Raw genomic sequence first — 26191 nt, forward strand, 5'->3', positions numbered from 1 at the left:
TCTCGTAATCTCGTTCCCGCAATGGCGAACTTGTTCGTGTATGCGGTCGCGAAAAATGTACGCGGTTTTTATTTTTTAATTTATCAGGCATTTTAAAGAACAGTGATTATCCAAGTTATGTCACGGCTCCAGAAACACTTTTTGTTCAAGACTGCAATCAACGCAGCCTCTTCAAGAGCTTCGAGAGTAGCAACAGTTTCAAGAAGTCTATTAAGCCTAACGTGACTCGAACTGAGGGCACTGAGCTATAAGTAAACTTTACTTGTAGCACTGAGCTCAGTGACTGAGGGTGACGGTGACATTCCCTAGTGAACTCGACCAATCACAGAGGAGCGGGAATGAGTTACTCTCGAACCGTAAATTTAGCGGCGTAAACACACTGTAAGAGAGATGTAAACAACAGGTGCCATCGCGCTCAATTTTGTGATATGTGTGTGGTCCCCCCCCCAGTGCAAAGTCTGCCCCCCCCCTTTTTCTCCCCCTTTGTGTATTTTTGCGAGTTTCAAGTTTTTCTTCACAGGTTTTCTCTTGGATACTTATTTCAGGTAAGTTCTGGTCAAATTAGTGAGTGCTAATGGGTCTTATTTGTCCATTTGTAAATCCGGATAATTTTTTGGTGGTAAAAAAATTGTGCTCACTTGCTGAAGAGTACCACGAATAACCTGATCAGGGTGAAGGATTTGAAAAGCTTGTGTTTCAATGGTTAAAAGATAGTTATGAGGAAGGGAACTCCCTAATTAGGAATGATGAATGTGTTACAGCAAAGAGCTTAGAGGCAGTTTTCTCTGTGTATGTGCATTTTTAATTGGGTTGCTGTTTTTTTTTTTAATATATGACATCTATATTTTTATGGGCATCTTTTTATCAGCCACCTCGTTGGGCACTCTGCCTGTTGTGGCGTTGTATTTGTATAAGTCCATCAACAGCATTTCTTTTAGTCACAGGACATTATGACCGCGGAAATATTTCAATATTTCAAACTTCCAAGAAAAGGGAAAAAGCATGCGCATCTTCAAAAAACGTGGGCACTGCGGGTAACGCTCGGAGAAATTAATTGGACAGTTGACTGGTTAACTGCTTCCTCTGCATGCAAGGGTCGCCAAAATTCCGGCTTGCCCTGGGTGACAAAGTATCTATAAAGTATCATAGTTGCAGCTCTGAATTAGGATACAGTACTGTATGAAAAAATTTGTTTCAGAATCACTTGTTTGTTAAAACACAATTTCCCATAAGTTTCTATGGAATAGGCTATTGTTTAATTTATTCCAGGTATGGCTCAAAATTTAAAGGTAAGTTTTTAAAATACCAAGGAATGCTATAAAGATGATAAAAACTGACCAATCGCTAAAATGAATATCTTTGAAATTGGAATGAATGAGAATTTATAGGAGTATGAGATACAGATCTTTTTATTTTAAACTATGCACACAATAAACACCAGCTTTATTCTGCTTAAGTCAGTGTCGAGTGTGTAGGTGTCCCCATCCATTTGTGTTTTGGTACATCTGGAGAAAAGATTACAAAAAGGGTATGTGAGTAAATCAATGCTCGAGTGACATTCTGACAATGATTAGTGGCGCTTCACAATATACGCCTGCTGATTTCTTTGGGGCTTGCTTCGCGGTCGCTTGTCCGGAATTATGAGCCGACATTTTAGAACTAGATTTAATTCCTTCAAATACAAAACATGCGAGCTACATACATGTGCGACTTGCTACCACGGTGTTTAGAACGTAACTCACTGTTGCCATCTCACAAATGGTAATAATGAGAATAATCGATAAAAAGGAAGAAAACAAAATAAAACAATTCCTGATCGTCCATACTCCCGTCCCAAAAAGGTGCCAGTCAATAATCGACTGGCAAACGACATAGATGATTCACAGTCTTGATTTCCACAACTCTGACCTTTCCGTCGTCAGCTGGAAAGACTTGGGTCACTCGGGCCAAGTGCCACTTGAGGGGAGGTGTGTCTTCCTGCAAGATAACGAGATCGCCGACTGCTATGTTTCACGTTTCCACTTCATCCTTGATTGAAGACTGGTCAAATATTCCCTGGGCCATCGATTACAGAAATCCTTTTGCAAATTTTGTATCTTGGCCCTTTGCCTTGTAGACTTCCCGATGATTCACCATCACCTTCGAGTACAGCAGTCATTGGAGTACTGATGAGAAAATGTCCAGGAGTCAAAGCTTGCAGCTCGTTTGGATCTTGGCCGAGTTGAGTTAGTGGTCTTGAATTCATGCAAGCTTCAATCTGGACAGTCAGAGTAGTTAACTCTTCATAAGTGAGAGCACTTCCCTTGCACGTTTTCAACAGATGACACTTTAAACATTTGATGTTGGATTCCCACAGTCCACCAAAGTGAGGTGATAACGGAGGAATGAAGTGCCAATTGATTTTTTCTTCAGAGATAACCTTCTGCACATCTTGAGATTTACAGAGTTCGAACTGCACCTTTAAATAATTGGCAGCACCCTTGAAGTTGGTTGCATTGTCTGAATACATATCTGTGGGCTTCCCTCTTCTGGATATGAATCTTCTAAATGCTGCAAGGAAAGCTGCAGTACTTAGCTCTGACATGATTTCAATGTGAATTGCCTTTGTTGTGAAGCATACGAACAACGCTAAGTATGACTTGAGTCGAACCTTCGACCTGTTCAATATCGGCTTCATTGTAATCGGTCCAGCAAAGTCTACACCAGTTCTTTAGAACGGTCTGCAGGGCAAGACTCTGTGTGCGGGTAAATTATCCAACATTGACGTTTCAGGTAGTGTCTTGAATCTGTAACAGGTTACGCACCTGTTGAGTATTTTTCTTACGGGGCTTCTACCCGACGTAATCCAGAATTGCTGTCAAATCATTGAGAGAACCAGCTCAGCTCCAGCATGAAGGTATTTGAGATGGAAATGTTCCACTATCAGGGATGTGAGATGATGATTTTTAGGCAGGAGCAATGGATTCTTGGCACTTGTACTAAGATTTGAATGTTTCAACCTACCACCCACTCGTATCAAATCCCTTGAATCGATGAATGGACTTAGTGACAAGAATTTGTTTGTGGGTGGAAGGGGATTTCCCTTATCAAGAAAACTTTTTATCAAGAAAAAGTGTTTGTCCTTGAACTCTGAGTTCTGCACAATCCGAACTAATGCTAGAGTAGCATCATTTAATTCAGCAGCACTTAGTGCACCAACAATTTTGTTCTTGAATTTTCAGTTGTGGATGAAACGAAGACTCCAGCAGCAACACGAAGTTTAATAAACGATGAATACTTGCTGATCAAACTCCATTCTTCCACGATTTCGTGAGATTGGGTTGCATTCACCGACTTCTCTAGTTCTGATTCATCCTCCATCAACTGGTCTGAAGGGTCGGAATTGGATGGCATCATCTAACTAATCTGGCCCTCTCCACCACAAGAAATTTACTCTCAGCTGTGATGGTGATAACCCCCTGGAGGCACAATCAGCTAGCTTCTCCTTGCCGGAAACGTGATGTCACTGATTTGGATCACTTGATACGTGAATGTGTTTCACTCGGTTCGCAACGAATGTCCTCCACCTAGTGGGATCCGATTTTATCCAATGAAGCACAACCTTCGAGTCAGCCCACAGAATTGTGTTGTTGATTTTCAGATTCAAAGCTCCATTCACTCGTTCGGATAGTTTAGCCAGCAACACTGCTCCACACAGTTCCAGACGTGGTATGGTTGTAGATTTCAATGGGGCAACCTTTGTCTTTGCACATATCAAGGCTACATTCACTGCATCATCTGTAAACTCGGTGTGAAGGTAAACTGCAGAATATGCCTTACATGATGCGTCACAAAATCCATGAATGTCCATACTCCTGACAGTTCTAGTACTTCCATAAGAAATCTGGGAACAGAAATGTCCTTCAGGAGAGAAAATTCCTTACTGGTGAAAAAGCAGTATAAGCACCCTTCTTGGCACTGCTTTGGGGCGCCAAGCAAGTTCACACTTGTTGTCATATCTCGACTTCAGAGAATCCCACGCTTGAGAATAACTAGCGCTCGTAATCGCGAATCCCGACACTAATCTTGTCGCTTCACTTTTCAGGGCCGCCTTCAGATACTGGAACTTCTGGACATCCGATAAATTGGGGTTGTTCCTGATAAAGCCCTCGAAGATTTCCTTGAAGCTCAGCCAACCTCCGAACTCGCCCTTGAAATCCGGTAACTCGAACGCTGGCAGCTTGAGATTATTGTCCTTCGACTGAGATTTTTCACTGGGCTGACTGAAACTATCTTCATCCATCGACACCGAACTTGTCATCTCGCGAATTTTTCGTCTCAGCTCTACATAGCCGTCATGCTCCACTTCACCGAGTGATTCATTCGATTTCACGATATCGCGGTAGCACCTCTCTAGATTCTGATTCAAGTTTTTTAGCTCTCGCTTGAATTCCCGTAGCAAATACACGTCATCAGATTCTAAAATGGCTGACACCTCTTCCTCCGCCGTTCGAATTTCCATGGTCCAGAGCTTGAATTCTGAGAGCATATCATTAGATTTTGATTTCGGCATATTGGAGAATGATTTAATTCGAACAGAAACGCCACGGAAAAGAGTTGAGTTCACTCACCAATAACACTCGCTTATTTTGGTTGACTAAGATTCCTTTCCTATCGCGAGCTGTCCGGCTTCCAAATCGAAACAAGTACACGCGAAGCCTCCGGCATCTCGACGGACCATTTTCATGGCGCTTCACAATATACGCCTGCTGATTTCTTTGGGGCTTGCTTCGCGGTCGCTTGTTCGGAAGAGTTGAGGCGACATTTTAAAACTAGATTTAATTCCTTCAAATACAAAACATGCGAGCTACATACATGTGCGACTTGCTACCACTGTGTTTAGAACGTAACTCACTGTTGCCCCGGGCCGTGCCCGGGTGGGCCCATGCCTTAAGACGGCACTGCTTGTATTTCCATAGGTTGAAAATGCTATTTTTCATAATATTCTGTAATACTGTGCAGATGTACATGGTGTTTTGAATTTTTATACATTATAGAATAAGCAATTTCTTGATATAGCAGAGAGGATCAGACCATCAAAATCAATATGAGATCACAGACATTCTATAACATTGAAGATAAACATATATATATATACAGTTCATAAACTAGAATAAACAATTATTCTAAAAGCCGAGAGGATAAGGTCATCAATAAGACATTGCAGGCATGATTCTACAATATTAAAAATAAACATGATCATGCATTAAATTTTTAATAATATAGACAATGTTGCTCTGTCCAAAGAGACCTTTTTTACGCTTTCAGCGGCAATCCCGAGATACCTTGTCAAACCTGATCTGCTTTATTTCTGTCACCCCGAAATATTTTGTCTTCTATAAAAATGCAGTGAAACTGTTTTTACAATAAAACATGTTTTCCATTCTCCTTCAACCAATCAACTGTCAGTGGGCAGAGTTAGCTATTGTTCTAGGTTAGATAAGAAGAAGCAAGAAAAAGAAAAGAAATATATGCTCAGTATAAATAATACAAAAAGGTTTCTCTTCATAGAAAGCCACACACGTAATGGCAAGGTTTGGCAATTATAATGCTGATCCAGAAAATTTCAAAAAACTACTTAAAGGGTTAAATGGGAGTTTGGCTTAGATTTTCACCTTAAAATTGAAAAACCAACTTGAGCTGACCATCCCAAACAGTGGGGCTAAAACAACTTTTAATAACTTACCACTAATCATAAGCTAATCCCAAAATATCGGTCTGAGGATGTGTTGTATCCATAGTACCAAGTCAAGAAAAACCTTAAGCGTTGTGCAAATGATTAGTTTTCTAAATTTAAAAGTCATAAGCTTGTCACAAAAGTTCAGTGATACAAGCAGGAATTGTAGTATACCACTTTGAAAGTGTGAATGTTAATAAATTTAGACAGCTTTATTTTTTTTTTGTTTCCTTCCTACATTGAATAAATCATAGAAACGGCATGAGCGAAGAGACTTAGACATTGTAAATTCTATTTTATTTCATCCCAAAGATTTCTTTAATTCTCTTGATTCATATTTAAAAGGGGTTGACAGAAATTAAACATATAGTTAATTACAGGAAAGTATACTTACTGTAGAAAATATAATTACAAGAAAATGTACTTAATATGCAGGAAAAATAAAAACAAAAGTACATGTAATGTAAGAAAAGTAATTACAGGAAAATACACAATGTAGGAAAAATTACAGGAAAATGTACTTAATGTAGGAAAAAATAAAAACAAAAATATACGTAATGTAAGAAAAATAACAGGAAAATGTATTTAATGCAGGAAAAATAAAAGCACAATAATACACAATGTAGGAAAAATAATTATAAAAGAAAAATCAATTAACCTCAAATACATAAACACAAACCAACAGGAAATTGATGAAAAAAAGAGAACTATATAGAAAATATTGATGGAAAAAAAAATAAAGATGAGCCAGAAAAAAATGATGAGAAAAGAGCACAGAATATTATAACATTACGAGAACGCGCTTGCGCATTGTAAGTTCCGAACAGTTTCAGAAGTCTTCCACGCACAGTAACGACCGGTTCGAGAGTAACTCACTCCCGCTCCTCTGTGATTGGTAAAGTTCGCCAGGGAATGTCGGATTTTTAGCCGCTAGTACAGTGACAACACGTTATCCCTTTGTTTATATACATATACTCTATTAAACATTTATATAATTTCTTTTTATACAGTTGGAACAGCTTTGGTATGAGGGACAGGTTGGCAATTTTGGTGACATGTTTTTCCCGCACCAAATGTGTCCGACGGCCCGAGAAAAGGCTGCCAGACACTACGTGTGCCAGAAAAAAACATCGCCAGTATAGAAAACAGTAAAAAAACAATAAAAACAAATGGTATAAACAAAAATAAGCTCTGGATTATGTATGCTTTCTGGGTTAATAAATAAATACTATAAATAAGCTCTGGATTAATAAATAAATAGGCTGAATAAGCTCCGGGTTAATAAAGGAAAGCCTACAATTGTCTAGACGGTTTTGAAATCCTCCCAGTTGACTTCCCTAACTAGTTCTAAAAATTAATTGAATACATCGATATTTTTTGCTGCGCATGCATGCCGGAACATAAATTGAGCCAAATAAAATTTAAAATCTGCCTGTTTGTTGTATTCCAGCAGTGTGCTCTCAGGGCCGGTCTTTGACCTTGTGGCGCCCGGTGCAAAATGGAGGTTAGCACCCCCCCCCCCAGGCGTGGATCCAGAATGATGTGTCGAAGGAGGCAACTTTTGCTAGTCCCGTATTTTACGGGACAGATTATTCATTCTACCATATTATCAGACTCTCGGTGTGGTGATCATACACATCGCCCACCCCCTTCTTGGTTGGATATTAAGGGACAAAGAAAATTGGAAAGCTTTCTTCCTAAAATGGGATTACTGCCATTTTACTTGTAAACAAGAATATAAACTCAACTTGTTTGATTTAATTAAGAGATTTAAAAACATTAAAAAGCAAAACGTCACGTATTTATGCAGGGTACTCATCACAGGATATATGTTCTTCATACTTAATTTAATTGAATTTTATGGTAAAATACGTGTAGTGCATAGTATAGGCTAAATAAAGGTGGTTAAATGAAAGTGATATTTTCCTACGATTTCTTTCATATTTATAAAACTCATAAACTTCATTTGAAATTATCCTTTTCAGACCCAGTACTAAGAAAACGAAGGGGCAGGCAAACACACCAGCTAATGCACCAGGCCTGCAACTAGTCTGAGGTTACTTTGGCGGTGCTCCGAGCCGGATGGGGGGGTGGAGCGCTTGTAACTCCTTCTTTTTCTGAGCATGACCATTTCAAGGAGACTCCAAGAAAAGACTGTCCCAGAGAAAGCACGCTACGGCCCTGGGAAAGGGACAGGGCCGTCTTAAGAGCATAACGGGTCCCCGGGCCAAGTAGTTTTTCTGAGGCTAGTAAATTCTAGAAAATTTTAACTATATCTCATTTTCGTGAAACCCCTCTACTCTTTAGGCTCCCAGGTGGGCATATGCGCGGCACTGGGAAGGGGTTGTTTTTCCCTCTAGATTTTTTTTTTTAACTCCATGGAGTCAATATCAACCGACCCTATTCTGCTGCTTATAGCCCGTGGATTATACGTAAAAAAAAATTACGTTAAAATAAAAACAGAACTTCGGAAATGAGTTTCTTAGTGTGGATCAAACATGGGTGGAGATACGGGAGGGGGCATGGGGACATTGCTCCCCAGCGTCAAAGGTGGTGGAGTCTGATCTAATGTATATGTGTGTATATGAATTGACATCATGCCCCCCCCCCCACCCAGGCGTTCAAGTCTATCACTGCCTATGGGAACAAAGCTTCATGAAGAGAGAGAACTTTGAAGCGGCTTTAATGTGGAAACCACTGCACATGTTATCTACAATTTTTTTCTCTGAGAGAGGTTTCATTAGCTATAATTACGTTAAAAATTTAATTGCAAAAACATATATTTTTTAAATATTTCTAGATAGGGTCAGAGATAGCAGTATAAAAATTGACATTTTCCCTACAAAACCGTGTTAAATAACCCCCTCCTCCTTGAGAGAGATTTTATAAATGAAATTTTCTCATGTGGGTTATATACCGCTGAGGACTATACATGGTTTTTTTTTTCTCCTCACACTAGCGAAGTTTGCATCTGCGGATTATAAGCAGCAAAATTCGATAGATTTTGCTTAATTTTTATTCAAGATTAACGTTGAGGACTGAGAAAACAAAGAAATGACACATACTTCTTTAAGATGATTAAAATTCTTACAACTTATATATATATATATATATATATATATATATATATATATATAGAAAGATTTTGATTGTGTGTGTGTGTGAGAGAGAGATAGAAAGGCAGAAATCATTTTCCCACTTTTTTGCCCTTTCACCGCAGACTTGACCCGTCGGTTACTGCTTCCCATGGATGTCTGTGCTACTTGTCTAAGACTATTTGGAGAAACATCAGGAGTCGTATCTTCCTGTATAGGACTATTAAGCAACACATAACAACAAAGACAGGCCGGCATTGCAGAGAGTCGATTTACGGGACGATTTACGAAGTATTACGGGACTTCTGTCCTGTGTACTCCAGGATCATCCACTATCTCGGTGAGATTGTACGAACCAACAGACTCTTCGAGAATGTAGGCCTCAACAAAGCTATGGCCACAGTGTCAAGGGACGCTAGAATATCATTTTCGGATGGAATCAAGAACTTTCAGATGATTATGATGTTGATTTTTAATTTCTCCCTCCGTATATTATGATACTTCCATTGACGAACATTGCACATATAAATTCACATATAATCAATCTATATGTAATATTTTTATTTATCATTCTGAAGATATTTAATAAAATTTCCAGACGCACCCATCCTCCGGGAATGCTTCGATATCTCAATGAGATGGGAAGCGGGGTGTGTTTGGTTTTCAAAGGTCAAAGTTGAACTAATAGGAAAGTCTGGCCAGTCTCCCGACTCGCCAGAGATCGGTTAGCCAAAGTGCATGGGTTTTCTCGTGCGAGCACATTTTTCTTTCTCCTCGTGTGACAGGTAGGAACTAAACCCAAGTAGAGGATCCCTATTTAAAATGGTCAGCACAAATCATAGGTTTTAATTCATTCATTTTTTTAAAATATTTATTCAATATTTTTTTTGAAATACTGTAATGGGTTAGCGATTCGATTTTGCATTTATGAAAGCCTTTTCTAGCTCAAAATCTTTCCCACATCAGAAGACACACCTTCAATTCCTATAATACTCCCTACAACACAGGAAAATACTTTTGTTCTCGTTAGTAGAAAAATTGGGTGCCCAAGGACGATTCCTCCATTATTTTTATTTTTTACAGCACAACAAAAGAGAAAAAAAGAGAAGACCTCGAGAGAGAGAGAGAGAGTGGGTGTGTATTTTTATCTGACCAAAATCGCTATGTACGTATATAGATGCACTGCCCATCAATTCTTTCCTTTTAGAAAAATAACCGTAATATTATATACACTCAAACCTCCAATTCTTTTCTCATCTCGGTCATTTTTATTTATTTTTTAAATACATATCTTAAAGATATTTTTCTAGCAATATATATCTAATTTGTTTCTGTGCCCCTTTTCATTTGGCGCCGGTGTAATCCGAACCACTCAGGACAAACACCAACGACAAAATGGCTGTATGGCAACTTAAAAAGACTCGCTACAACAACTAACGCCACCTGGCAGAATTTTGCAGAACAACTTTAGAATACGATAGAACATTCTGGAACAACGAACCAGAGCGTTCCAACGATGGCAACTTATCACCGGAAAAAAGTCACCAATTTGGCGTGTCCCTTATACCGAAGCTGTTCCAAATTTTTCCCATCATCCGGTGTTCTTATGACAAGTAAACATATCTGGTCAAGTAAAAATATATGCTTACTTATAGTAAACATGCATGTTTACTTGACACGTCTTAAGTAAACATATATGTTCACTTGGCACAAGAAACTCCATACATTGCATGCATCCAAGAGTGGAAATTGTTAACGATAGTGAATTAATAGCTATCTACTATCGTTAACAATTTCCATTCTTTCTTCCCTCCGCCGTCACCCGCGAATGGAAATTGTTAACGATAGTTAAATAATTCCTATCTACTATCGTTACCAATTTCCATTCTTTCTTCGCCTCGCCGTCACCCCAGCGAATGGAAATTGTTAACGATAGTGAATTAATTGCTATCTACTATAGCTAACAATTTCCATTCTTTCTTCGCCTCGCCGTCACCAGCGAATGAAAATTGTTAACGGTAGTGAAATAATTCCTATCTACTATCGTTAACAATTTCCATTTTCTTCTCCTCGCCGTCACCAGCGAATGGAAATTGTTAACGATAGTGAATTAATAGCTATCTACTATCGTTAACAATTTCCATTCTTTCTTCGCCTCGCCTTCATCCCTGGGCATGGAAATTCTTAATGATAGTGAATTAATTGCTATCTACTATCGTCAACAATTTCCATTTTCTTCTCGTCGCTGTCACCCCAGCGAATGGAAATTGTTAACGATAGCTATTCATTTACTATCTACTATCGTTTACAATTTCCATTCTTTCTTCGCCTTGCCATCACCAGCGAATGGAAATTGTTAACGATAGTGAATTAATTGCTATCTACTATAGTTAACAATTTCCATTCTTTTTTCGCTCGCTGTCACCTGCGAATGGAAATTGTTAACGATAGTGAATTAATTGCTATCTACTATAGTTAACAATTTCCATTCTTTCTTCGCTTCGCTGTTAGCCCCGAATGGGAAATTGTTAACGATAGTGAATTAATAGCTATCTACTATCGTTAACAATTTCCATTCTTTCTTCCCTTCGTCGTCACCCGTGAATGGAAATTCTTAACGATAGTGAATTAATTGATATCTACTATCGTTAAAAATTTCCATTCTTTCTTCGCCTTGCTGTCACCTGCGAATGGAAATTGTTAACGATAGTGAATTAATTGCTATCTACTATCGTTAACAATTTCCATTTTCTTCTCGTCGCTGTCACCCGAGCGAATGGAAATTGTTAACGATAGCTATTCATTTACTATCTACTATCGTTAACAATTTCCATTCTTTCTTCGCCTCGCTGTCACCAGCGAATGGAAATTGTTAACGATAGTGAATTAATTGCTATCTACTATAGTTAACAATTTCCATTCTTTCTTCCCTTCGCCGTCACCCGCGAATGGAAATTCTTAACGATAGTGAATTAATTGCTATCTACTATCGTTAACAATTTCCATTTTCTTCTCCTCGCCGTCACCAGCGAATGGAAATTGTTAACGATAGTGAATTAATAGCTATCTACTATCGTTAACAATTTCCATTCTTTCTTCGCCTCGCCTTCATCCCTGGGCATGGAAATTCTTAACGATAGTGAATTAATTGCTATCTACTATCATTAACAATTTCCATTCTTTCTTCGCTTCGCCGTTAGCCCCGAATGGAAATTGTTAACGATAGTGAATTAATTGCTATCTACTATTGTTAGCAATTTCCATTCTTTCTTCGCCTCGTCGTCTCCCGCGAATGGAAATTGTTAACGATAGTGAATTAATTGTTATCTACTATCGTTAACAATTTCCATTCTTCATTTCGCCCACAAGGCTAGGAGGTTAATGAATATGATGAATTGGAAGCACCAATTTCCTAATACCTGGCTCTTTAAAATTGCTGCTGTTAGATAACCAAATTGATATTTAACGACAACAATTTTGCCCCTTGTGGGATGATGTTAGGTAATTGAATAGTTATATAACGCCAATTTACTCTTTCAAACCTGTTAAACTCTAGTGAGTGTCAGGCAAAGTATCATCGGAACTCAGCCAAAGCCGGTGCCAAGCCCGGTTGAGAAATGAGGAGGCAGATGATGGAAATTTTCGTCTTAAGCCATGTTAACACTTGACCAATGCAATAAATAATACAACCACTACAGAGATGCCAACATGAAAATATTAGGAGGGCTAAAAGTTGCTGGTCATACCGTACAAACAGGATAGGACGAGTGTTCAGTAATCTGCCCTTATTTGCTAAATAAAGTATTTGGCTAAATATCTGTGTAAATTCAAGCACAACAAACTAATTTTCAAAAACTATATTAATTGGAATTTGACGTTGTAAATTCCCAATATGAAGTATACTGCTGTTTGGCGAATTTATTCCCAGACCTGATTTGCAGCTATTCGTTGAGGTTGCAGGCAGGATAATATGAACATTAAGAACATTTGTGTTTTAGTAAAGTAGGAAGGATGATATTCATGACATCACCAGGGACGTCTGAAGGTACGGATGCTCGAGCGCCATGTAGCGAGCACCATGTGAACTAATGAAGATGATTTCCCTACCTGGAGATATTTTTGAGGCCTTCAGCAAGTGGTGTAAAAAGGTGAGGAATGATACTTATGATTTCCCACAAATTTGGACTTTATCTGCAAACAAAATGCTCAGTTTTGTTATAAACTATGGATATGTATACAAAGTCGAGCGTTTATCCAATGTGCAGCGGAACAAGAAGTGACATTACTTCTGTGTGTCTGATCTGAGAGTGCATCCGCATTAGTGACAAGTAAATGTTCAAGTATCAATGAATTAGGCTTCTGTCTAGCATATGCTGTTAACCCAGTTGGAATAGAGGGTACACCTAGTGGTAACATGTGCGGAGATGTGGGGGCCCCCCAGCGTCAAAGGTGAAGTTGACTGACCTAATGCATATACACTGAAGAGCCAAAAAAACTGGTACACCTGCCTAATATCGTGTAGGGCCCCCTCGAGCCCGCAGAAGTGCCGCAACACGACATGGCATGGACTCGACTAATGTCTGAAGTAGTGCTGGAGGTAATTGACACCATGAATCCTGCAAGCCTGTCCATAAATCCATAGGAGTAAGAGGGGGTGGAGATCTCTTCTGAACAGCACGTTGCAAGGCATCCCAGATATGTTCAATAATGTTCATGTCTGGGGATTTTGGTGGCCAGCGGAAGTGTCTGAAGTCAGAAGAATGTTCCTGGAGTCACTTTGTAGCAATTCTGGACGTGTGGGGTGTCACATTGTCCTGTTGAAATTGTCCAAGTCCGTCGGAATGTGCAATGGACATGAATGGGTGCAGGTGATCAGACAGGATGCTTACGTACCTGTCACCTGTCGAGTCGTATCTAGACGTATCAGGGGTCCCATATCACACCAACTGCACCGCCCCATACCATCACAGAGCCTCCACCAGCTTGAACAGTCCCCTGTTGACATGTAGGGTACATGGATTCATGAGGTTGTCTCCATACCCGTACACGTCCATCAGCTCGAAGCAATTGGAACCGAGACTCGTCAGACCATGCAACGTGTTTCCAGTCCTCAACAGTCCAATGTCTGTGTTGTCGGGCCCAGGCGAGGCGTAAAGCTTTGTGTCATGCAGTCATCAAGGGTACACGAGTGCGCCTTTGGCTCCGAAAGCCCATATCGATGATGTTCGCATGCTGACACTTGTTGATGGCCCAGCATTGAAATCTGCAGCTATTTGCGGAAGGGTTGCACGTCTGTCACGTTTAATGATTCTCGTCAGTCGTTGTTGGTCCCGTTCTTGCATGATCTTTTTCCGGCCGCAGCGATGTCGTAGATTTAATTTTTTACCGGATTCCCGATATTCACGGTACACTCATGAAATGGTCGTACGTGAAAATCTAAATTTCATCGCTACCTCAGAGATGCTATGTCCCATCTCTCGTGCGCAGACTATAACACCACGTTCAAACTCACTTAAATCTCAATAACCTGCCATTGTAGCAGCAGTAACTGATCTAACAACTATGCCAGACACTTGTTGTGTTATATAGGCGTTGCCGACCGCAGCGCCGTACTCTGATTGGTTCCATATCTCTTTATTTGCATACGCATGCCTGTACCAGTTTTTTTGGCTCTTCAGTTTATGAATTGACATCATCATTAGTGTCCTTGCAGACTTTCAAGTTGAAGGTTGATGGTTCGAATACTGAACACAACTAGTTTTTTCTCTCTTTCTTGCATCTTCAATTGTTTGGATCATTACTGATTTATTTTTCACTTGTATTCAAAGTTCATATTAGACGTCCAGGCATCCCTGAAGGGGCTCGAATGCCTTCCCCTGGAAAGATTCACATAATTTTCTTTTCACACTATAAATTCACTATGGGGTACACTAAAGGCCCTGCTACAGTATTGTGGGTTTTATTTTCCATAAGCCAACATGGTGATTTTTTTTTTGCACCAAGCAAATGCGGCTTTTGTGGCGGTCAATTCAAAATAGCTGACAAAACACACACAATTACACAAAAACACAAGTTATTACATAATCTTTTTTTCAAACCGAGTACAACGCAGGTCTGTTGCCAACATAATCAATCTAATATGCGGGAATGAAATATATACGGCAAACTGCAAAGAAATTATCACAAAAGAATGAATTAACAAAATATGTTAATTAATGTGGTTGATAAAAGGTTGCCAAACATAGCAAACATTGATTCGGCTATCAGGGTTGCCAATTTTGGTTCAAAAAAAAAGTTGTCATGTTGGCACTGACTATGCTTATGAAAAATTAACCATTGTGGGGGTCTGTGGTGCAGGCATTCATGACAATTGATTCATTTTTAGTGACATATTTTGGGGGTGAAGGGTCATGATGCACTCGCTGTGTGTGGGGGTAGATCAGTGGGCGAAGCATGCACACTGCCCCCATGTATGCCATCATGACAAAATAAGAGTGAAATCGCATCACACTAATTATTATCTAGATGAGATAATTATTTGTTTTATTTTCAAAAGGTACAGCAAGCCTTGGACATAATCAAATCTGCCCGTATGTCAAATAAATTACTGGTGTCAAGTGCCTCTAAAAGATCCGGTAAGGAATGTGACATCACTGTCAACAAATAGACGTCCGGGCTCCATGTATGTATCACTCTGCCTTTATTAAATGATACAAAACAGTATCTATGTATAAAATACTCGTATATCGATATTAACGACATTAAATTTGTGTTGGATGATAAGTTGAAAGATGGGGCATAGTTGAAGGCTGTCCACTTTGTTTTTTGATTTTCCGTGTGCGTGCTTGATTAGATCTGACTATTTCATTGGTACAGTGGGACTTTTGAGCTGCTTAGTGGAATAATTTATAATGTGAAGTAAAAGATAAAAGTTTTAGGACTCTTATTAAAGTTTTGAAGGTGTGGGGGAAAAGGGAGTTTAATAATGCTGCACATGTTAGTTTTCATGCATATCTCTGAGGGGACGATACTTAAGCAGGGGGTATCTCCTAGTGAGATTGGGGCTAAGATTCCATATGCGAGGTTGTGCTGTAACATGACGGCCTCTGAGTCATGTTTTTCCTTAATAATTCTGTTAATGTCCCAGTGCCAAATTGGAAATTTATAATTTTGCCAAGGTTTTGGCCCTTTGGCTACATATAATTTTTTGCACGCCAAACACCAACATCGTAAAAATTCAAGATGGCCACCAAAGATTATTGGCAATTTCATGGTGAATGCAAAAACTGCAGGGAGAACATTGCATGGAGAGATTCTGGAACCATTGGCCCAGAAAATTGGCCATGGGTTTCACCGAACCATTACATTTGGATAAGGAGTACCTGTAAGGTGCAGATCCAGGTCCCATTTTAAGAGCAGAAAAATATGGGAAAAATTGATCAATCACGTAAAAGACAGGACGATTTAATAGACCTAAACAATATCTCGCCCCTTCCAATACATTGCCTTTTATCTGCGCCTGGAAACGGTTCCAGTAAACCCAATGTCAACCAAATTTTTTATTCCACTCACAGTTTGAAATGATTTTAATGGCACATTTTGGGTAAGAAACTGGTAATCTATTGATGACAAAGCAAAATGTTTTTCATCTGATTGAAGAATTTTCATTCATTAAATAATTAAAAAATTCACAACAAGACCTATGATGCTGGTAATATAAATTGAAAATAACAAAATACATATATAATGATAGCACATTATCTAGAAAAAAATTCTTGTCACTAGGGTTTCTAAATTCTCAACATTTTGAAGCCATTGGGAATAGGAAATCACATTTCCCGAGTTTTCTGGAAATAAAATGAGTGCAGGGATGGATATACACATCCTTATTTACAGGAGAACCCTGTTTATTACAACTTTAATTTATAATACTTTCTCATTCATACAACGTTTACTTTTGGTCTCAATTATTCTCTTTATCTCTTTCGAAAGGAAAAAATTGTTGAATGCCCTTCTTCCCCTGATGAGAAAATCCCATGTGACAGAGTTTGTATATATAAAAACCTTGCTACAACGACAATTAGTATTAAACATATCTAATTTTTTTTTCCTTCAAATCTTGTTTGGAATTGTTTAGTTAAACTCTTGATACAACGATATCCTCTACTATGATAAACCCCTCTATAACAATATTTTTAGGAGATTTCTGAAATTTCTACAAAAATAAAATTTTTTATATTCTCAAAAGCATTTAGATTTAATTTTAACTTTGTCACTTGTTCTCGTTCTTCTGAAGGTGTCTAATACAACATCGATATTTTGCACTAAAAGATCACCAAAAGCACCAAGGAAGGTATTGCTACTTTCTGTGTAAGACGCAAGAGCAATGCATATAAGTGAGTTTTATAAATAAACTAATCAATTACAATTTCTTGCAGTGAATAAATGCATAAAAGCAGATTTTCTGTTGGTATTAATAATGCTGATGTATTGATCGCATGTGAGGATAATGTTGCTTCTTGATAATTACATTTTTAATTAGGTTGCTGTATTTTTGAAGTGTATGACATCCATATTTTTATGGGCATCTTTTTCTCAGCCACCTCATTGGGCATTTTGCCTGTTGTAGCGTTGTATTTGTATTTCTTGATATAACTATAATGCGATTGTATATAATTTTTAGGGATACAGTAGCACTTCCTCATGGGCCGGTTAAGAAAATGAATTTGTTACTCGATATGGTTTTTCCCATAGAAACTTGTGATCACCATATGCGTACGCAAGATTTTATGGGTAGGGTTAATTTTTTTCCTGCAAAATAACACTATAATCTTGAATCTGAGGGGGTTAGAACTCCAAAACCTCCTTTGCGTATGCCAATGGTGAGTCCATGGTCTGCAGGGCCGCAACTGGGGGAGGACAAGCAGGTTTCTTGCCATGGACCAGAGGGTGTGCAAAAATTAAACTTTTATAACATTTTTTCAAAATTACAAGGGGTGCCAAAATATGTGCTTACCGCAACTGGTCAAGAATTCAGTTACGGCCCTGATGGACGGTATTCAATGTCAGTCTTTTGATTCAACGGTAATACCTCTTCTACAATATATCTTTTCTTCATCCAGGATATCATATCAAGATTTCGCTGTAGTTTTATTATGAATATACATAGTATTACATTTATTCTTAGTTTCTCTCAGACAAGATATCCACCCCATCTCTATAGTTTTGTTTGAGGCCCCAATTTTTTTTCTCGCTAGTAACCGCAAAAAAGAGATTTTACTGTAGTTCAAAAACAAAAATTAAATTCCTTAAGTGTTTAAAACTTATGCAACTAAATGTCAGTAATCAACTAAACTGTTTTACCATATATATCTAATTTTCAATGGGACACCGTACCAAACTCTGCCATTCAAGCAAAGAGTTGAAAGTTATGGACTAATCTCTCATAAGAAAACCTGTAATTACTAAAACCCTGTAAAAATTTCGCCAAATTAGAAACAAAACAGGGCGTTTTCGACTTTTTCAGGACACTTTATTTAAAGTCATTCATATTGACTCCTATTACTTGAGCTGGTTGCCTGATATTTATTTTAACAAATAAAAAATACTAGATTTAATTTAATAATTGAATTTATAAATTTACTATTTGTTATTAAATACATTTGCATCAAGTTTTTTAAAATAATTTCTCTAAATTTTACAGAATCTTACAAATTTGAGGAAAGAAATATCTTAAATATATTTCTAAAATTAATTTTTTTAATGCAATTTAATATATTTTGCTACATATATATTTTTTAGAAATATATTTAAGGTATTTCTTTCCTTCATGTTAATATAGAGTTGTGATTTTTGGCTGTATTTAATTTTAATTACTTATTTAATTTAGATTTTTCTAGAAATTAAAACAAGTAAATATTTTCCCCAACCCTCTTTGTTATCAGTGGGTTTGAAAATTTGATTCCCATCATCAATGTGTGTGGGAAGCTTAGATTTTAATTTTTTTATGTTGTAAATTTGTTACAAAATAAGGCACAAAATCCAAAAAATAAATCCAAATGCATGAAAAATTGCTTTTATGTGCTCATTCGTTGCAAAAAAAAATGTTATTGATTGGTTTATTAATAAAATTCACTTGGATGTATTGTTCCTGCTAAGAGATTTGCTACATTACATTTTTGTGTCTTACACACAATATCAACCACTTCATCAAAATCTTCACAGGTGCAAAATACTGGTTATTAGGCACTCTAATAACCATGCACTAAACAACATGCAGTGACATGCTGTGACACTTTGTTAAACTGCTCCGAGGAGCAGTTTAACAAAGAATCTCTTTGAACAACTTTGTCAGGGCCTTGACAATCTTTCTGTGGCTTCTGTTTGTCAAATCTGGAGATGGGAAAATCTTCAGCCAGTATGTGTCTCAGAAGTGCCTTCCCCAAGGATACTGTCCTAGAAAAATCAAAGTATCTTTTGGTCTATACTGAGGTCTTTTCGTCGATATCAGGCAGAGCAACTGGAATAGAGACAAGAGTTATGACATTTCCAGGAATTTTCTTATTTTTCCAGGAAACTGTTTTGGCCCAGATGTCTTTCCATTAATCTTCTGTAAACGATAATGAAGTGGTACTTTGGAATAGGCAATAAGCATACACCAATGCAAACAAAGATTTCAACAGGTCTAAGTAGGATATTTTCCTTCTCAATATTGACATTCGCTTCATCACATCCAACTGCAATCAGTTTTGAAAGCGTAATCCCTTTCTATGTATTGAAGTTGATGGTTTGTATAATATCTGCAAGAATTCTGTGAGTCCTTGAAAAATTTGTTTTTTCCAAAATAGTTTTCGCCACTTTTTTTTTTTACTTCATAAGTGACGTCCTATAACTTTGGATAATTGGATTTAAAGCAAGTTTTTTCCCATTATTCTTAAGCCGGGTTTTCGTAGGAGCAAGTTTTCTGTGCCGCGTGCAAAGTCAATCGCCCAGCGTGACACGCCGTCCACTCACCAATAATACAAGTTCGACTGTTTTCCTAGAGAGCGCAACAAGCCTCACTGCAGTGTTTATGTCGGGTGTGATTGGCCGACTGCTCTGGGGGAGTCAAATGCGTTGTGCGCCACTCGTTTTACTGATCTTCTCTTCATTTTTGTTTTCTTTCACTTCCCTTCAAACCGGAGTATGCAGATGACAGAGTAGCTGATGCACCACGGTAGAAATACACAAACGCGTAGTGTGATTATGTAACACGTTTCTGTCGACACGAAATGATCCAGTTCGGTTCATGCGGTGCCATAAACCTATGTTGGAATGTTTTTTCCCTTTTTATTCTCTGTGCACGTGGAACCGCTGGGTCAGACGCAATATGTAAATAGCGGGCGGCGTGCTCTCACCCTCACGGGAGCTCGGCTTTATACTGTAGGCTGGTTTTTTTCTGCGTGTATGTCGGGATTGTTTTTTTTCTCCCTGAGATTGCCAGTTGTTATTTGTTGGCCGTTTTATTTATTTTTTTTATGATCGTAAATGATCTTGTTTTTTTCCCTTGCAACTTTTATGTAATAAAAGCTAGAGTTCAAAATGAACTTCCGATTGTTGTTTTTTTTCTTCAGCTCAGTCGGCACGCTCTGGCCCCCAACAACCCACTTCTAGGAAAACCCGGCTTTATGGTATTTAGAATATATATATGTATATGTATACGGGGTGATTATAAAAAAACTATCCCGACATATGGGCCCCTAACTATCATACCATTCACAGAAACAATGAAATTTTGGCATAAGGTATTTTGAGGTTTTGAGGTATGCGCTCAAGAATGATATGGAAAACAACAGTGTCACTCTAACAGTTACGGTTACAGTGAGAAAATTTAGAAAATATCAAATGGCAACACCAAGTTTTTTGTATTGGAATGCGATCTCCATACTGAAAAACACTAGATAGCCTTGGAATGGCACCTGTAGCACGAAAATCCCCGGAGCTAGGCAAGGAAAAAGTAAAAAGGACTTTGTCGTGCACCAGAGCATTAATGTTCTTTTCATTCGTCACACCGTTTCTTCGGCTGAGATCCCAGCCTGATTAGTCCTCCACAAGGCCATGTGGAAAATTTGTGAAACACAATAAAATGCTTTATTTTATGCTGCTTCTCTGTCCTTATTGGTTGTCCTCACTTTTAGCCTATCTACCGCCGGTGATTTCCATGCTACAGTTGCCGTTCGAACGCTATTTAGTGTTTTTCAGTATGGAGATCGTATTCCAATACAAAAAACTTGGTGTTGCCATTTGATATTTTCAAAATTTTCTCACTGTAACCGTAACTGTTAGAGTGACACTGTTGTTTTCCATATCATTCTTGAGCGCATACATCAAAATACCTTATGCCAAAATTTCATTCAGTTTCTGTGAATGGTATGATAGTTAGGGGCCCATATGTCGGGATAGTTTTTTTATAATCACCCTGTATATATTATAAAAATGTTCCAAAATATAATATTTAAAATAATTTAATAAAAATTTAAATCACTTTAGAGCTGCATAAATAATTTTATTCAATTACAACAGATAATTTTTCATACTGAAAAAAAATTGATTTAAATTAGTAATTTAAAAAAAATCAGTTGATTTAAATCATAATTTAAACTGCTGATTTAAATCACTACTACCCTGATCATTTTATCACACACTCACCTGATTTCTTGCTCTCTCCAGGTCACTCCCATACTCACACCCTCTAAATCACTCTTTTTGTTACTCCTATGCTTGCACACTGTTACTCATGTACTTGCACATTCTTTTTGCTGCATAGTGACTTAGTTCCATGATCTCTTGGTAGAGTGGGAAGGGATTCCCAGTTGACTACTTGACCAGTCATTCCTCTTAACCAGTCAACTGTCCAATTAATTTCTCCAAGCGTTACCCGCAGTGCCCACTTTTTTTTTGAAAATGTGCACGCTTTCCCCCTTTTTTTTCCTTTTCTTGGAAGTTTGAAATATTAAAATATTTTTTTTATAGCATGTTTTTTTATAGCTCGAATGTGTTGAGACATAATATGACACCCTAAAAGTGGGGAGGGGCGGTCATAATGTCCTGTGACTAAAAGAAATGCTGTTGATGGATTTATGTGGAACCATAGTAGTTGAACCTTTGCTAAAACATATATGAGTAATAAAACAGATGCATCTTCGCAAGGCAGTTGGAAATTGAAACAAAAACGATGGGGGATGCAGCTTTGCAAAGCATGACAAAGATAATAGTAATAATAATCTCAGACCTTGAAATCTAATTGTCAACTCCATCTAGTGATGAGATAATAAAGTAGAAAGATGGCTGTACAGAGATGGCAGCACATGTATGACAAATTATTTCGTCATATCTATGTGAAAAAGACAGAAAAGTCTGTGTATCTGCAAATGCCGTCGTAGGCAACACCATTACGTATATCAGCGACAGCAAATGCCGTCTTAACCACTTGACTGGTGAAAAAGACCGAAAAAAGTCTGCGCGTCGGCAAATGCCGTTGTAGGCACCAACATTACGTATGGCAGCGACGACAAACGCCATCGTAACCACTTGACTGGTTAAATTTTCAGTCCCTTTGAAATTTTCGCCCTGAGCTATAGCCCACTTAGCCTCTTTGTGAATGCGCCATTTGGTGGTACCTTACCAAAGATTCCTGTCTAGGGGCCATCTTCAAGATGTAAAGAGGGAGCATGCCTACTTCGTGATGTTGAAAATATTTATTAGCCCATTAACTATATATAGATCATGGCCTCTGATATACTAATCTGTACCCATAATCGCTCAGGGCAGGATTTTTTATGTGGTTCTGTGTAATATATTTCTAATGTAAGTGAACAGTGATTACATTCTTTGTCAGCTCCCCTTTCCACTCTATATGCAAGGGGCTATGATTAAAATTGTTCAAAGCATGTACGTGAAATATTAATAAGCAAATAAATTTGAAATTTTTATACCACATGTACCTATTTGAAATTTTTCTAGGAGTTAAACATGACACAGTTATACTGCGATACAATGATAATTTCCTATATTGATAATGAATGATACTATGCTGTTGTCTCGCACTATTCCACCAATAAATCTTGTGTAACGGTAAGTATTTTTCTCTTTCTTTGAATACCATTAAATTGGAATTTTACCTTTTATGATATTTTATTATTTTAAATAAAAGTTTTATCAGAAAAAAAGGAATCAACATGCGTTCTAATCTGTTGGAAACTGATGTTCAACTGCCATGGGGGCAAATGCGGTTAAAATGGTAAACTTGTATAATACAACCTTGAAAAAGTTAGAGTGCAAATTAATTATCAAATATTTTTAGTATAGATAATTCCTACAATAATGATGGTAATTTTGTATAATTGGTAATATAATTTGGATGTACAGTATATATGAAGTTTATGCATTGAACGATTATTCTCTGAGTGTGATTGTGCAGCTGATTGCTATACAGGGTTGTCATGAAGGAAATATTGCTGAGTTGGAATATCCCTCATATCATATATATATGGTCTTGCTACGTTGAAATAATCTGTTTTTACACACAGTTCATAAAACCTTGACATGAAAAGTCCAAGCATAGGTCTGCATACACAACTAAAAATATAAAAATAATTTGAATTCTACACAAAATAAGTATTAAGAAAACACCAATGACCAGACCACCAAGAATAAGGCATGAAAAATACAAAAATTTGTAGATTTCGTGTATTTGCTTTATTCATTGGTGTCTTAATATTCTTGGGCAAAGTTGATCAACTCTTCCAAATAAAATAAGTACAACATTTGAATATTGATTAAAACCTGTTTTGTTAGGTCACAAATAAGGAAGATTGAATTTTATGTGGTACTTCTATAAGCTTCCCTGCTATAGTATAAATAAGGCACCTACTCAAATTTCAGGATACAATTTAAAGAATATTCATAAGTACAGTATAAATTTGTTTTTGTTTTTAAATTACAGTTTTTCCTGCTGCAACTGTGCTTAGGTTTTTGAAAATGTGATTGTGGAGACTTGAGCAAAAATTAGTGGAGCTTCTGCATTAATTTTCATTTCAAAAAACACATGTTTTGAAAGGTTTAGAGGGAAAATTAATTATCAATATTTTTAGTATAGACAATTCCTACAACCTGAAAATTAGTTTATCAAATGAACAAAACATTGCTTTAAATCTTGACCTCTACACAAGATCAAGATTTAAAGCAAGATCTGGGTATATTCTTGTATATGCACACACACATAGTTCGTAATTTTTTTACTACATTTTGTCTTATTTTCATTCTATAAAACTGAATTTGTTCGGCTAAGAATCATCCAGTAAATTTCGGTCACTGTTTAGAAAGTCCAAATCAATCCATAAATCAGATTTTTTTAACATGAAGCTCAAGATGAACACCTACTGATGCAAAACATTTCCAACATCCAGTGCAAATGTATCGGTAGCTATTATTTTTTGTGGTATTCATGTGATTGGTATTTTTCACACCATAAAGTTATCAAAAATATTGGTGGGACACCAGCTCAACATTTCAATGTATACCTATTTAAAATTATCATGATTCCGTGAAATATTGTTGTGGGGGGGGGGGCTTGAGCCAGTGAAAAGTTGCACCTGTGATTCATAATCATAAAATATATTTCTCTAATGTAGGCTACTATCAAAATATTCTCAATATTCAAAAAATTAAAAGAAATGTATTTTCAATGTTTTATAGGTTTTGTCTGAAAGAAGATTGCTGAAATTTTTTGCTGGCATGAAGCACCCTATTCCATCTGCAATAAAAAGTCTGCAGCTATATTAAAAAATTTTATCAATATTTGAAAATATCTCTAAGAACTTGCATATGGAGCAATATTAAATCATGTCTAATAATTCTATTTGTGCTTGCTTTATCTTTGCTCTCTTCATTTAATCCCCAGAAAACTGGAACCAGATTTATTTGACCAAGTCATAAAATGCATTTAAAATTATTGGTGGTGTGTTCAAATGGTCTGATTTTCTAGGTACATATATATAGTGTGAGGTAAGTACACCAGTAATAGGCTTCCTTTTTCAAGTTTTAAAAAATATATTTCAAAAGTTATGAGAAAACTCTATAGCTTTTTTTACCATATACCAAGCTATATTCTTTCAGTTGCCATTTGGTGTCCAAACTGGTTTTGAAAAAAAAAACCAGGTGGAAAAAGGATGCCAGTAATCAGTCAAAGCAACACATTTCATTTTGCACTAAGAGTAATAATTTCATAAGCTAAATACAAAATCGATTGTGCTTTAAAGATGTTAAACAAATTGCACATGAAGTTGAAAGGGTGGCCTACTCTAGGGTCAATCATTTTCACATTATTCAAATTGTATGACATGTGACATTGTAATCAGGCCTACCAATCTTGCTGAAGTGATATCCTCCTCTGTGAACAATCTTAAATACATTTTGCCTTCAAACATACTATATCTTTTAAGAGAATTCTTTTCTATCTACATACAGATATTAAGACAAAAAAAGAATGAGACTAAATTCCTGCACAAGCAATTTTTTGAATGCTTAAATATAAAAAAAATGAAGCTTAGAGAAAACAGAACAAGCAAGAATTGGAAAAGAAAAGAATAAATAAAACAACTCAAAATAAAAATTAAAATAGTTTCATGTGTTTGTGTCACTTTTAAATGCAAAAATAAAAGCTCTCTCAAAAATACATATAACTATATGCATGCTTCAAGAAATTGCTTAAAGTTTTTGAGATTGACAGGAAATAATAAGCATTTTGTTCATGTACAAAATTATTTGTTTACATAATACGTCCAGACATTATTGCATTATTTCCACAGTTGAAATCGGAAGAGCAGTACCTTGTTTACTCTTTGGATAAAAAATATCACCTGTGAAAGAATGCAAGAAAGTCAAATTTTCATTTTAAATTATTATAGCAGAGACCTATTCCACTTATTATCATTTTCAGTGATGTTTCTTTTTACAGTTTTGTCCAGCCTATTGCATATTTTTCATTGTTTTCATTCAATATCTGGGTGGCCATTTACTGCTATATGGACTGTAAATATTTTATTTATATAATTCTTAGTAGTAAAAATTTGATCTAGTAACAATAACAGATGAGTTTGAATTATAATAAATTATTATACAAATAATTATTTCAAATATTAAAAATAACATTAAATATTTTGAACTGGCTCACTATTGTTACATTTACTTTTTGTAACAGTAAGTTCTATCTTTTACGTTCAGAACACATAAGAGAGTTTTGTATAGTAGTATCATAGAAACTGAATTCTGAACTTAACTAGAACTTATGCATCAGAGTTTTTCAACTAGTTTGCTACATGAGAATTGTAGTTGTGCCATA

The 26191-nt window shown here is 36.9% G+C and overlaps 1 long non-coding RNA gene across 2 annotated transcripts; it reads left to right on the top strand.

Annotated features, from left to right (window-relative positions):
- On the top strand, positions 1-24709 carry LOC149072578 (uncharacterized). 2 transcript variants are annotated; one of them, XR_016194410.1, is made up of 5 exons: positions 1-545; positions 15368-15493; positions 17108-17207; positions 22813-22923; positions 24547-24709. It is a non-coding gene; the product is annotated as an uncharacterized LOC149072578 (long non-coding RNA). The 2 variants fall into 2 exon arrangements; XR_016194411.1 differs by lacking the exon at positions 17108-17207 and having other exon boundaries at positions 3-545.
- The last annotated feature ends 1482 nt before the right edge of the window (positions 24710-26191 follow it).

Source organism: Pholcus phalangioides, unplaced genomic scaffold (assembly GCF_987345545.1).
Source record: "Pholcus phalangioides strain wild (caught in Gottingen) unplaced genomic scaffold, Ppha-v1.0 ptg000017l_1, whole genome shotgun sequence".
Lineage (NCBI taxonomy): Eukaryota > Metazoa > Arthropoda > Arachnida > Araneae > Pholcidae > Pholcus > Pholcus phalangioides.